A 13026-nucleotide genomic window follows, 5' to 3' on the forward strand; every position below is an offset into this window, starting at 1 on the left:
TCTTTTGGTTCCAGCTTGCAAGAATATAAAATGAGAGTTTTCTCTGCTAAGAGTTACACATGTTCTGAAATAACAACTCACTGGAGAGATACAGATAAAAATCTGTAGAAGTATAACCTCACATTAAATCCACATTTCCTTGTACCATAGAACATTAAAAGAATTTAATAGCTTGGAGAAAATGTTACTCATTGCCCATTATCTTGCTACTAATCTATGTATTTCTATGAAAATGCGATAAATTTTATACTATGCTAAGCACATTTTAGCATATACTTAAATGGACTATTTATTTTTTAAATTCAGAAAGCAAATGATTGGTTTTCGTTAATTAACTTTTTATTAAGTGGAACTCACAATAGAATAAAACAGAAAAAAGTTGTTTTGCCCTATCCAGTATTATTTAACTTACTCTGAGATTCTCTGAGAATGCTTGTATGTCTTAAAGTCTCTCCATACTTTGTTTCACCATTCTGCCGTTTTGAATTTCTTTCAAGGAGGCATTAAATTTTGTTTTGAAAAACCAAAGAATTGATTGCTGCTAGTGGCTAATTCTGGAGAAGGCAATGGCACCCCACTCCAGTACTCTTGCCTGGAAAATCCCATGGATGGAGGAGCCTGGTAGGCTGCAGTCCATGGGGTCACTAAGAGTCGGGCACGACTGAGCGACTTCACTTTCACTTTTCACTTTCATGCATTGGAGAAGGAAATGGCAACCCACTCCAGTGTTCTTGCCTGGAGAATCCCAGGGACGGGGGAGCCTGGTGGGCTGCCGTCTATGGGGTTACACAGAGTTGGACACGACTGAAGCGACTTAGCAGCAGCAACAGCAGCAGCAGTGGCTAATTGCAAGTAACACCCTTGTCTTAGGAGACCTTATAAACAACAGCCACAACTTCCTGATGGAGTGGGAGTTTTGTAAGTTGAAGATCCCCTGTAGAAGGCAACGGCTACCCACTCCAGGCTTCTGGCCTGGAGAATTCCATGGACTATATAGTCCATGGGGCCACAAAGAGTCGGACATGACTGAGCGACTTTCACTTCACTTCACTTCACATGGTATTTCCACAATATATTTTCCAATCTCATTAGAATAAATTTGACTTGTAAAATCTTCAGGAACATGTATGCTTGTTGGAAATGCCATTGGTACATTACGGCATCTGCAATGTATAATTTTTTTATTATCTATTTAATACTCATGTTACTAGGATAAGTCTTGCTCAAGGAAACAGAGATGTTATAATCTAGAAAGTTATAGACATTAAAAAAATGTGAATGATGGAAACTAATGAACTGAACTGCGTAAACCCTGACTTTATAGTAGTACTCTTTTAGGTGTATAAAATTAAATAAAAAGATGAATCAGAATCTTTCAGAAAATTTGCTAATATATGTCATATGTCAATGTTATAAAGTGCAAAATAATTTTTCTCCTCCAATTTAGCAAACTATTGTCCAATTTAAAGCAGTTTGATACCTATGATTTACACATTTTGTTCATGAAGAGCTAGCACGTAGAACTTTAAGTGGTATGAAATTCTTTTTTAGAGACAGGAAGCAGAATGATGGCCATTTTTGCTGTAGGTAAAAAGAGGTTATATTATTCCTCAACCCATCTTTTGAGGAAGATCTATGTCCTGGCTCTTTTCCTTCCAATCAAGTTTGAAAGTATGGAGACATTATACATTGTTATTATAAATACATATATTGTATTAATGTAGTAGTCTGTTCAACCTTGGTGTCTACCAGCACTCATTATGTTGCAGTATTTTAGGAGGACCTTTACAACCTTTGTTAACATGTATTCTAAAAGAAGTACTATTAATGCTAACCCTGAAAGTCCTAAAAGGTGCCTTGTCCACTAAAATGGAGTTCTATTGCAGGGAATACAAGTGATCTTAGGCTCTATGTGAAAAAATATGGACGAGTCACCTGATGGAAAGCAAACAACCATGACAAGGAGAAGGGTCTGCAGTTTCCCTTTCAAATGGTGTGAAGACTTCAAGTCAATAAAGTATCCTAAAATAAGTCACAAAATAGGTGAAACCCCTAGGATCTTACCAAGAATAAGTGAAAACTGCTCTGTTAATACATTTCTTCCACTCTGAGAATGCCCAGTAAAGGAACTCCCATAAAGAATGACCTAACATGTATACCTGTGGCAGATTCATTTTGATATTTGGCAAAACTAATACAATTATGTAAAGTTTAAAAATAAAATAAAATTAGAAAAAAAAAAAAAAAAAAAGAATGACCTAACAATACGAAGACAGGAGCCTCCTTGAAGAAGAATCAACAGCCATAACAAATATGAAAGTAATGGCTCTGAAATCAGACATTATAGAATAATCTAAACAGGACTATATAATCGTTATGTTAACTGATTAGAGATAAGGAATAGAAATGACAAAGAAACCTCAGAAAATCATGGATGAAGAAAAGCTGTACTTGAAAAATAGCCAAATAGATGTTACAGAAATGAAACAAAACCATTGAAATTTTAAAAATCCAATGAGTTATTATAAAGCTATGCTAATTTGAATATTGATAAATATAATGGTGAAACAGAATAGAGAACCCAGAAACATACCCAAGCATGTATCAGTTTAGTTCAGTTGCTCAGTCATGTCTGACTCTTTGCGACCCCATGGACTACAGCATGCCAGGCTTTCCTGTCCATCATCAACTCGCAGAACTTGCTCAAACTCAAGCATATATGGAGATTTGTTACTTCACAGAGGAGGCATTACAGATCAGGAGAAAAAAGATAAGAGTATTCAGAAAGTGTCTCGGTGTTGAATGATAGTCAAACAGAAGAAAGAAATTTGGATCTCAGCTTTAGACCAACCACTGAATCAAATCCATCTAAATTTACCTAAAAGTAAAATCCAAAAATTTTAGGGGAAATTATAGGAAAATATGTCAGAGTGAAAAGAATTTCTTAAAATAGTCACAGAATAAAATCATTAAGGATGGATAGGACAACTAGATACCCACAGGCAAAAGACTGAAGTTGGGTCCTTTACCTCACATCACATACAAAAATTAACTAAAAAATTAATCAAAGTCCTAAATATGAGAGTTAAAACTATAAAACTCTTGAAAGAAAAAAGGCAATGGCTCCTTAGAAATGGCATCAACTCAGAAAGAATGAAAGAAACAGACTGGACTTCATCAAAATTAAAGATGTGCTTCAAAGGACATATCAAGGAAGTGGAAGAAAATATTTGCAAACATATATCTAATAAAGTGCTAGTATCCAGAATATGGGCTTCCCAGGTGGCACTAGTGGTAAAGAACCTGCCTGCCAATGTAGGAGAAATAAGAGACACAGATTTGATCCCTAAGATCCCCTGAAGGAGGTCTTGGCACTCCACTCTAGTATTCTTGCCTGGAGAATTCCATGGACAGAGAAGCCTGGTGGGCTACAGTCCATAGGGTTGCACAGAGTTGGACATGACTGAAGCAACATGGAAAACAAATTTATGGTTACCAAAGAGAAAAGAGGGGACGAGGGATAAATTAGGAATTTGAGATTAACATATACACACTACTGTATACAAAATAAGTAAATAAGAACCTACTGGATAGCACAGGGAACTATATATTCAATGTCTTGTAATAACCTATAATGGAAAATAATCTGATATATATATATATATATGTGTGAAAAAAAGTGAAAGTGTTAGTTGCTCTGTTGTGTCTGACTGTTTCCAACCCAATGGACTTGCAGCCCACCAGGCTCCTCTGTCCATGGAATTCTCCAGGCAAGAACACTGGAGCGAGTAGCCACTCCCTTCTCCAGAAGATCTTGCTGAGCCTGGGACTGAACCCAGGTCTCCCTCATTTCAGGCAGGTTCTTTATCACCTGAGCCACCAGGGAAGCCATATAAATATATTATATATACACACACACACAATGCATCACTTTGCTGTACACTTGAAACTAACACAACATTGTAAATTATACTTCAGTTAAAAAAAAGAATAGATATTGAGAAAAAACTAGCAAGCCTTTACATCTGACAAACAATGAAGATAATGTAATATCATAAAATTTACAGCAAGTGCTATAAGCCAGGTCTGTGAGCTCCGTATATTTCTTCTTGTTTCATCTTCACTACAAGCCTAGGAGTTAAGTATTCTCGTAAGGACCCAGTTTAAGATGAGGAAACTGAGACTCGTTAAGGCAGAATACCAGGGCGAAGGTCATTCTATGCTGGAAGAACTGGAGTCCCATCATTCTGATCTCAGAAGTGCCTGGAAGTATCCTGGTTCCAGTCCTGCAAGTTCCAAGTTCCCGGACACGTGTCAGTCCTGGGACAGTGAGGTCAGCCATGGGAGCCCAAGCCTATTAGGGCAGACGTTCACTTAAAGTTTGTTGAATGGTTAATTTAATGAATGTTGTTTATTATTTTTCATAAATGTTAAAGATTTGCAATATATTAAGAATACAGCTTTTTATATTATATATATTTTTCTTTTGTCATTTTTACAACTTTTTTTGATATACAGGTATTTTAAAGTTTTATGTGTCAAATTGTTCTGTTTTTCCTTTATGGTTTCTTCCTTTGCTTTTATGTTTAGATATTCTTCCCTACCCTACACACGACAAGTTATATTTTCTTCTGGTTCTTTTATAGTTTATGTTGTAATTCAAAGTAAGTTGGGGATATGCAGGAATGGGAAAGACTTCCATGCACATTTTCCTGGTTTGGGTGAGTGTTTCAGAACTGTGAGCATTATGTTTGAAATGTTCATCTCAGGAACTGATTTAAAATCCATAACTTAAGGGAATGAAACGCTTTCCAATGCATTCCCAATGTGCAGCGCACGTGTATCTGCCCTGCAATTGGCAATCATGTCAAAATGTGTCAGCTCATTTCATATTCTTTTCAACTATCCTTTGATTAAGGGAGCGCTGTATCAACGTAAGTAAGCCCGCAGTCAAATCTACCTTCAAATTATTAGCACCTGGTGAGAAATGTCCTTCCCATTCTAAACACCAGTTCATCATGTCTTATTTGTAATTCACTTGATGATTTTGATATATCATTATAAATACTATATGTGACTAAGTCTTTACACTGAAGCTTTGTTCTTATAATAACAGCAGAAAATGTGAATTGCATACTGTGTTCCTGATACAGATGTGTGGATTCAGACCAAGCAGGTGTGGTACTGGGCTGAGATGATAAATCACCAGTCCCAAACGTCTTTGTTGGCAAACATAATGTCATTAATGCTTTCCTTGTACCATTGGCTCTAACTTAGTTTTCTAGCCAATGCAATGGGAAAATATTTGTGAATTCAGTTATTAAACAGTACAATAGAAATTATTTTGTTAGAAAACAAAATGAATGTTCTAGTCCAGGCATCAGCAAAGTTTCTGGGAAGAGTCAGATGGTAAGTATTTTAGGTTTTGCTGGCCATAGGATGTCAATTACAACTCCTCCCCTCTGCATTTGTAGCAGCCCTAGACAGAACATAGACAGACAGGCGTGGCTGTGTTCCAATCCAACTTTATTTACAAAAGCAGTTGGTCTGAATGGTTTGGCCCCTGGGTTGTAGTTTTCCAACTGCTGTAGAGTCAGAGATTTCATTCCCTTACAACTGAATATTTCTTATTGAAAGGTGAGCGTTAGTTACTATCCTGGAAAATATTAAACAAGTGCTCCTATCATTGGTAGTTTAAGGCTTTGACTTCAATGTCTTAAGGTTAAATTGGAAAGCCTTTTGAAAATGCTTTGAGGAATCATGATGTAAACGTGGAGTTGTTTGTGAGAATAGGTTATATCAATCTCAAACGAAAGGTTAGTGTCTCAGAGCTTCTTTGATATTAGTGGCTCATAACTTTCTTCCTAAACAAATATTTCTGCCTTCTGCCAGAGAGCTGAATTCAGCTCTTAATTCCAGTGGGGTTCAGACTTAGATGGAGGGAAACATATGGGTACCATACTTTTGGTAGAGTGTGTCTCTATGTAATCACAAAATTTGAATATCTTGAGAAGGAAATGGCGCCCCACTCTAGTACCTTGCCTGGAAAATCCCATGGATGGAAGAGCCTGGTGAGCTGCAGTTCATGGGGTCGCTAAGAGTTGGACAAGACTGAGCGACTTCACTTTCACTTTTCACTTTCATGCATTGGAGAAGGAAATGGCAACCCACTCCAGTGTTCTTGCCTGGAGAATCCCAGGGACGGGGGAGCCTGGTGGGCTTCCGTCTATGGGGTCGCACAGAGTCGGACATGACTAAAGCGGCTTAGCAGCAGCGGTAGCAGCAGAGCTCTGTGTTACAACTTTGGATGGTCTGCTCTAATGCACAAAGTTTCTGCATCACAAAGGTGGCAAATGCAAAACATTCTCAGTATCATTACCTCATGCTTTAGTAAATTAGAAAGAGTGACTTTTGCTTCTGTTTTGATAAATTCTCTCACCGTACAGAATGTGATCTGTGGGTCAGTTGCTGATTTGCTACAATCATATTCCCAAACTACAATTTTTGGGTGTATATATATATATATATATATATATATATACATGTAAAAATATTTGTAGTTTTTGAGGGGGTTGATAATATATATATATATATATATATATATATATATATATATATATGTATGTATGTATAAAGTGAAGTGAAAATCTTTCAGTCGTGTCAGACTCTGCAACCCCATGGACTGGAGCTCTCCAGGCCCCTCTGTCCATGGAATTCTCCAGGCAAGAATGCTGGAGTGGGTAGCCATTCCCTTCTCCAGGGGATCTTCCTGACCCAGGGATCGAACCTGAGTGTTCTGCATTGCAGGCAGATTCCTTACTGTCTGAGCCCACATGTATATGTATGTATACAGACATGCTTTGTGTATTTACATATATAGTTTAAAAATCGGTCTCTTACAGACTCCCAAATATTCATGAATATTTACTCCTGCCAAATTTCAATGCTATCAGTGCTTAAGACAGGTTGGATTTCATACTTTCAAAACTTCCCTGTCTGTGATAAGTCTTTTGTTGTTGTTGTTCCTGTATTTTGTTTGTTTTTATACTCTTGGAAGGGACTTTATTATTCTTTGGTGGTTGGCTTGTTTTTGAAGATGTCCCCAAAGCCACTGGAGATAACATGTAATGAGTAAGGTAGATGTTTAAGTTGGGGAATGGATCTTTGTTCAAAAATAAGATATAAAGTTAAAGTAACGGTACTGATTTTTTAATGTCTTATGATGCAGCTTTAAAGGAATTTTTGAATATTTTAAGCAATGGAAACATTACTGAAATATGTATTGCCGCTTTAGATTAATTATTGGAGGGCAATTTTCATTTGGTTATGGAAACTACCAGCTGTATTAAGTCTTATTACTTGTATTCATACCTTGTAGAAACATGCTTCTCATTCACCCTTAGGAGGATAACTTGGACCAATACAAGGAGCTGTCAACAGGTTTGTAATGTGTGTCTCTTTCAACAAATCTATGGACGCTTTAGTGCTAATTTCACAAACTCTCGCCAGTCCAGCTTGGTGAGATTTAATGACAGAAGTATCCCTCCTGAGTACCTATAACTTCTATGGCCCTTTGTGGGTGGTGTTCTGGGGCTGACCAGTGAAGGGGCAAGAAAATAATTCTTAATTCATTTCATGATGGAGCCAAGTGTTGAAAGAGACAGCTGGAGGCTCCTGGGGAGAATAGAGGCACAACTGAGAGAGAGAGGAGAGAGAAGTACTCAGAGGGACAATACTTGGGATTATTCTGATTTAAGATAGATTTAATTTGAGGAACGTAAATTCTGTGTTAATAGTAGAAACAGAAGTAACCATGAATAAGTTCAAGTTGAAACAACAGGGCCTTTCTTTGGTATGTTTCATTTTCTCTCTTAAAACATGCATGTGCTACACCCACCCCCCCACAAATACTAAAATTTATTGTTAATTTTCTAATTGCAAAAGAAATACATACTTATGAGGAACATTTTTAAAACAAAGAAGTAAAATGAAGAAAAAATTACCCATCATTGATCACACAGAGATATTAGTGGTGAAACTTAAAGGTATGCGTTTTCTCAATTATCTCTTCTTCCTCCTTCCTGCCTCCCTTTCTCTTTTGTCTTCCTTTTTTTTAAATAACATTTCTATTGATTGCTTTTTTAAAAAAGAGGATCTATCACTTTAAATAGGATATTTCATGAATTGCATGTCCTATAACAATATATCTAAATATCTCCAAGTGTATCTCTTTGTCAATGGGTATTTTTCCCAACATAATTTTAAAAATAATTTTAACTAGGTCTATTCTTCCAGTCCATTCTGAAGGAGATCAGCCCTGGGATTTCTTTGGAATGAATGATGCTAAAGCTGAAACTCCAGTACTTTGGTCACCTGATGCGAAGAGTTGACTCATTGGAAAAGACTCTGATGCTGGGAGGGATTGGGGGCAGGAGGAGAAGGGGACAACAGAGGATGAGATGGCTGGATGGCATCACTGACTCGATGGATGTGAGTCTGAGTAAACTCCGGGAGTTGGTGATGGACAGGGAGGCCTGGCATGCTGCGATTCATGGGGTTGCAAAGAATCGGACATGACTGAATGACTGATCTGATCTGATTTGATTCTTCCAGTTATAAATGCAATACATATTTATTGTGAAGTAATAGAAAACATACAAAAACAAAAGATAAAAATCATCTTTAGTACTACTACCAGAAGTTGCTTACATTTTTCCATGGGGAATTTGAAGGAGGGTATTTATGGTAAAATAAGCTTGGGAAATTTTGGATTAAATGCACTTAAACAGGTTTTCTTTCACTGTAGGACTTCTCAACACCTTTAATATGTTGAAGTGTATTATGGTGCTCATAAAAGAGAGATGAAATAGTTTCCTCAACTTATTTGACCTAAGAATGTTTTATTCCAATAGATATTTTCTTTCTTCAAAACACACGTTAGTAAACAATGTTTTTTACACACACACAGAGGCATATTCACAGTCTTTATATACTTGTTTCTAAATATACTTGAGTAAATTCCAGAAGTTGGCGATGGACAGGGAGGCCTGGCGTGCTGCAGTCCATGAGGTCGCAGAGTCAGACATGACTGAACGACTGAACTGAACTGAAATATACTTGTTGTAAATTGTTTTTAAAAATAATAGGATAATAAACACATCTTGGATGTCTATTCACATCAATAAATGGAAATTCACGTCATCACTTTTAATGGCTTCAAAATCTGCCCCTGGTTTTATGCATCCTGTTTCTAAATAGCCTTTGTTTCCACTTTTTTTTACATTTGTAGATTATACTGAAATCAAAGCCCTATACATCACTTTCTTATAAACTTGCCAAATTATTTCCTTAGGTGAAACTTATAAGAAAGAGATAATATAAGACTTTTAATTTGTCTATATTCCAAGATTAGTTTCTTTACTCAAGAATTTAGCATTTTTTTATATTAAAAACAGAATGAGAGTTTAGTTGAAGTGTATGCTTATCAGCAATGATCTAACAGGAGCAAAGTGGGCTATCAGAAATATGGTTTTTAAAATGCTTGCTGTTATTCACAAGACTACTGTGCATTTATAAAGGAGTAGTTATCAAAATGTCTTTTGGGTATGAAAACTGAGAGCTTCCCTCCTTAGAAAATAAAGTAAAAAAGCCAATTCCAAAAATGTTATCCCACTCAACTTCTGGTAGAGAATCAAAAAGCTTAGGAGGAACAATAATTTCTCAGTTTTAAGTGAAAAGGAAATACATTTTAAATTCAGGTTAAGATACAGAAATAGATCCCTAGTGTTTCTCTTAGTGATCTGCCTCTTCTTGTTAATTAAAATGTAACGTATTCTATCCAGTATTTTATTAGAATTATGACTCCATTCTATCAAAGATCCCATAAGATATTTCACTGGAGCTTACAGAAACTGGGGTTTAATCTTGCTTAGAATCAAAATTCAGAAAGCACATCTGTTTGATCAGATTCTCTCTGTCTGAATATTGGAGTCTGCATTGAAGCTTTTGAACAATTATACACAGGGCTGAGCAAAGGCTATTATTTGCTTATGTGGTAGATTGAGATCAAGAATGTTAATGTTATCTCCAAGAAGACTTTTTAATTTATATCAAAATTGTATAAACAGGGTCACCAGGGCTAAATGGGATGTCAATGACCTATGAAGATGAGAAAGTAAACAAAAGATCTTAAAATAAGCTCGTAACCTGAACACCTCGAGCGTTGTTGTATATTAAAAGGCAATTGCTTACATAAAGAAAGGGAAAATTACTTAGTGCTAATTCTGTTTGTGACAGGCTCCTTCTTCTTCAATCCATCAGCAGAATGGTGGTGGATGGGGGTTTCACTCTGCCTGTTTTGAAGGGCTGTGAAGAAAACCAATGTGAGCTGTCCTTTACAAGCATCCTGGCCCTCAGATGTCTATCCATTTCCTTTATGGGTTAGCTTCAGGCTAAGTTCTTTCTTCAGTAGAGGTTTGTGGAGATAAGGGGGACCTGAGTAAGATTAAAGGAGTAAGACGTGGTTGGCAGGAAGAGATGGGTAAGTTCACTAAGGTACACGTTCAAGGATTTCTTTGAAGCCTAAACGTCCATCTTCCAAAGGAATTTCAGCCAGATGGGGAAAAAATGGGAACCTGTCTTTAGGTGGATAACCCACAGAGTTTGGGTTCAAGAGTAGAGGGATGAGGGGGTCCGAAAAATGTCATGAAAAAAAGGACCATGAAAAAAAAAATAGAGTCGATTTTTAAAAATTTTGGGTTAGTGGATATATGTAATTAGAGATCTGAAATGGAGACAAATTAAAAACTCATTGGGCTTCCCTGGTGGCTCAGCAGTAAAGAATCTGCCTACAAAGCAGGAGTTGCAGGAGCCACAGGTTTAATCTTTGGGTCAGGAAGACCTGCTGGAGGAGGGCATGGCAACCCACTCCAGTATTCTTGCCTGGAGAACTCCATGGACAGAGGAGACTGGCGGGCTGCAGTCCTCAGGGTCTCAAAGAGATGGACATGACTGAAGTAACTTAGTACATGGCACAGGAGTAGACAGTCTGCTCACAAGAAAGAAAAGATGTATGAGGACTCCATGCTGACCAGGTTGTGGCTCCAGAGAGAATAGAACCTAGAGAACAGAACCATTATGTACATGGTTCTGTGGTTACACTTTTAGAATTAGACCCAAGCTTTTCTAGTTACCCTGTGTGACCCAGGAGAAGTAATCTAAGCTCTCTGTGCCTGACTTTTCTCATCATTAAAATGAGAGTAATAATGGTAGCTACTTGCCAGGTTAGTTGTAAGGTTAAACGAGTTATTACCTGTAGAGCATTCAAACAGTGCTTAATATATAAGAAGTGCTCAGTGAATGCTAACCGTAAATTTTAACATTTGAAGATGCACTAAGAAGGTTAAGAATATCCTGAAAGATAGCTATTCTGCTGCCTGCCCTTCCATCTGAGAGCTTAATTTATGTGGTTCTTTTTAATACAATTTTATGATTTTAATAATATAATTAATTCATTTAATACATGAGTATAATTTTATTCATTTATTTGGCTGTGCTGGGTCTTCATTGCTGCCCAGGCTTTTCTCTAGCTGTGGCAAGTGGGGGCTGCTCCCTAGCTGTGGTGCCCGGGCTTCTCATTTGGTGGCGTCTCTTGCTGTGGAACCCAGGCTCTAGGGCACTTGGGCCCCGTAGTTGCAGCTCCTGGGCTCTAGAGCACAAGCTCAGTAGTTGTGGCACTCAGGCTTAGCTGCCCCACAGTGGAATCTTCCAAGACCAGGGATGGAACCCATGTCTCCTTCATTGGCAGGTGGATTCCTTACCACTGAGCAACCAGGGAAGCGCTACGTGGCTCTTGATGACTTTTTGATCTTTAGGAGTCATGTTTCAAAATGTGAATTATCCATAGGGTCTTACCCAAAGCTGCTCTCAATTAATGAACACTTGAGCAAGGATCCGTTGGCCAGGCATACTGCCTGGGTGGGGGATCACTCCAGGGAAGAGGAAGAGGTGCTGGACAGTGGGAAAGCTTCTGAGACAAACTTAACTCATTCACACCAAACTTAACACACCAGGTACAATTTTTCCAATTGTGAGGAAATTCTTAAGTTTCTAGCATTTCAGTCCTAATCAGCAGAGACAGAATGTGCCCCTATTGTTCTGTGAGAAAACAGATGGTTAGGATACATTTTCTGGCTCCTTGATTGAACCCTAGGAAGAAAAAAACGTGTCTCATTCAAAAGAAGTCATGGGGACTTCCCCGGTGGTTCAGTGGTTAAGACTGTGCTTTTAATGTAGGGGGCACAGGTTTGATCCCTGGTCGGGGAACTAGATCCCACACCATGTGACTAAAAACAAAAACAAGTCATGGAAGGGCAGGGACTCTTGAAAAAGTGGTGGAGGCTGTGACAGAGCTCATGTGAAGGAATTCAGGAGTCTTTGCCTTGGATGAAAAAGCTGAGTTAGCGTATGGCTGAAGCTGCATGCTGGCCAAGCCGGTGCTTGAGATATCAAAAGACAGGAGAGACAGGAAGGCAAGGACAGACAGACAGACACTCACACACACAATCAAAGAAGAGGCTAGTTTATAAATATATATTCTATTGAAATACCAAGTTATGTTTTATGGCTTAGTTTTTTTTTTCCCTAAGAGCCATCCATTTAATATGTTTTGTTTCCACTAACTTAAACAGAATCTATAATTATTCCTTTATAGATCCTCTATCCAAATACATTAAAATACTTACTATTTATCCTAGCACATTTTCCTGCTCTAACACAGTGGATTTCTCTTCCGATTAATAATACCCGGAGGATTCTGCACAAATCTAGCTTTTTCAGCTTAGGCCAATAAACATGGATCAAATGATCTCTAAGGCCCGTTTCAACTCTAAATCTCTTCATTTAAAAAAAATTGTTTATACAAATTTTAAAGATTACTTTCCATTTATACTTACTATGAAATATTGGCTATATTCCCCATGTTGTATATACATTCTTGAGCCTATCTTACACCTAATATTTTGTGCC

At 37.6% G+C, this 13026-nt stretch overlaps 1 protein-coding gene across 1 annotated transcript in view; it reads left to right on the forward strand.

Annotated features, from left to right (window-relative positions):
- MEIS1 (Meis homeobox 1) overlaps positions 1–8691 on the forward strand; it is a 188059-nt gene extending 179368 nt beyond the window's left edge. The window contains exon 12 of the transcript XR_009496298.1: positions 7404–8691. The gene's annotated coding sequence lies outside the window, so the exon portion shown is untranslated. The remainder of the gene's footprint in view (positions 1–7403) is intronic.
- The last annotated feature ends 4335 nt before the right edge of the window (positions 8692–13026 follow it).

The sequence above is a fragment of the Bos taurus genome, chromosome 11 (genome assembly GCF_002263795.3).
Source record: "Bos taurus isolate L1 Dominette 01449 registration number 42190680 breed Hereford chromosome 11, ARS-UCD2.0, whole genome shotgun sequence".
In the NCBI taxonomy this organism is placed as follows: domain Eukaryota; kingdom Metazoa; phylum Chordata; class Mammalia; order Artiodactyla; family Bovidae; genus Bos; species Bos taurus.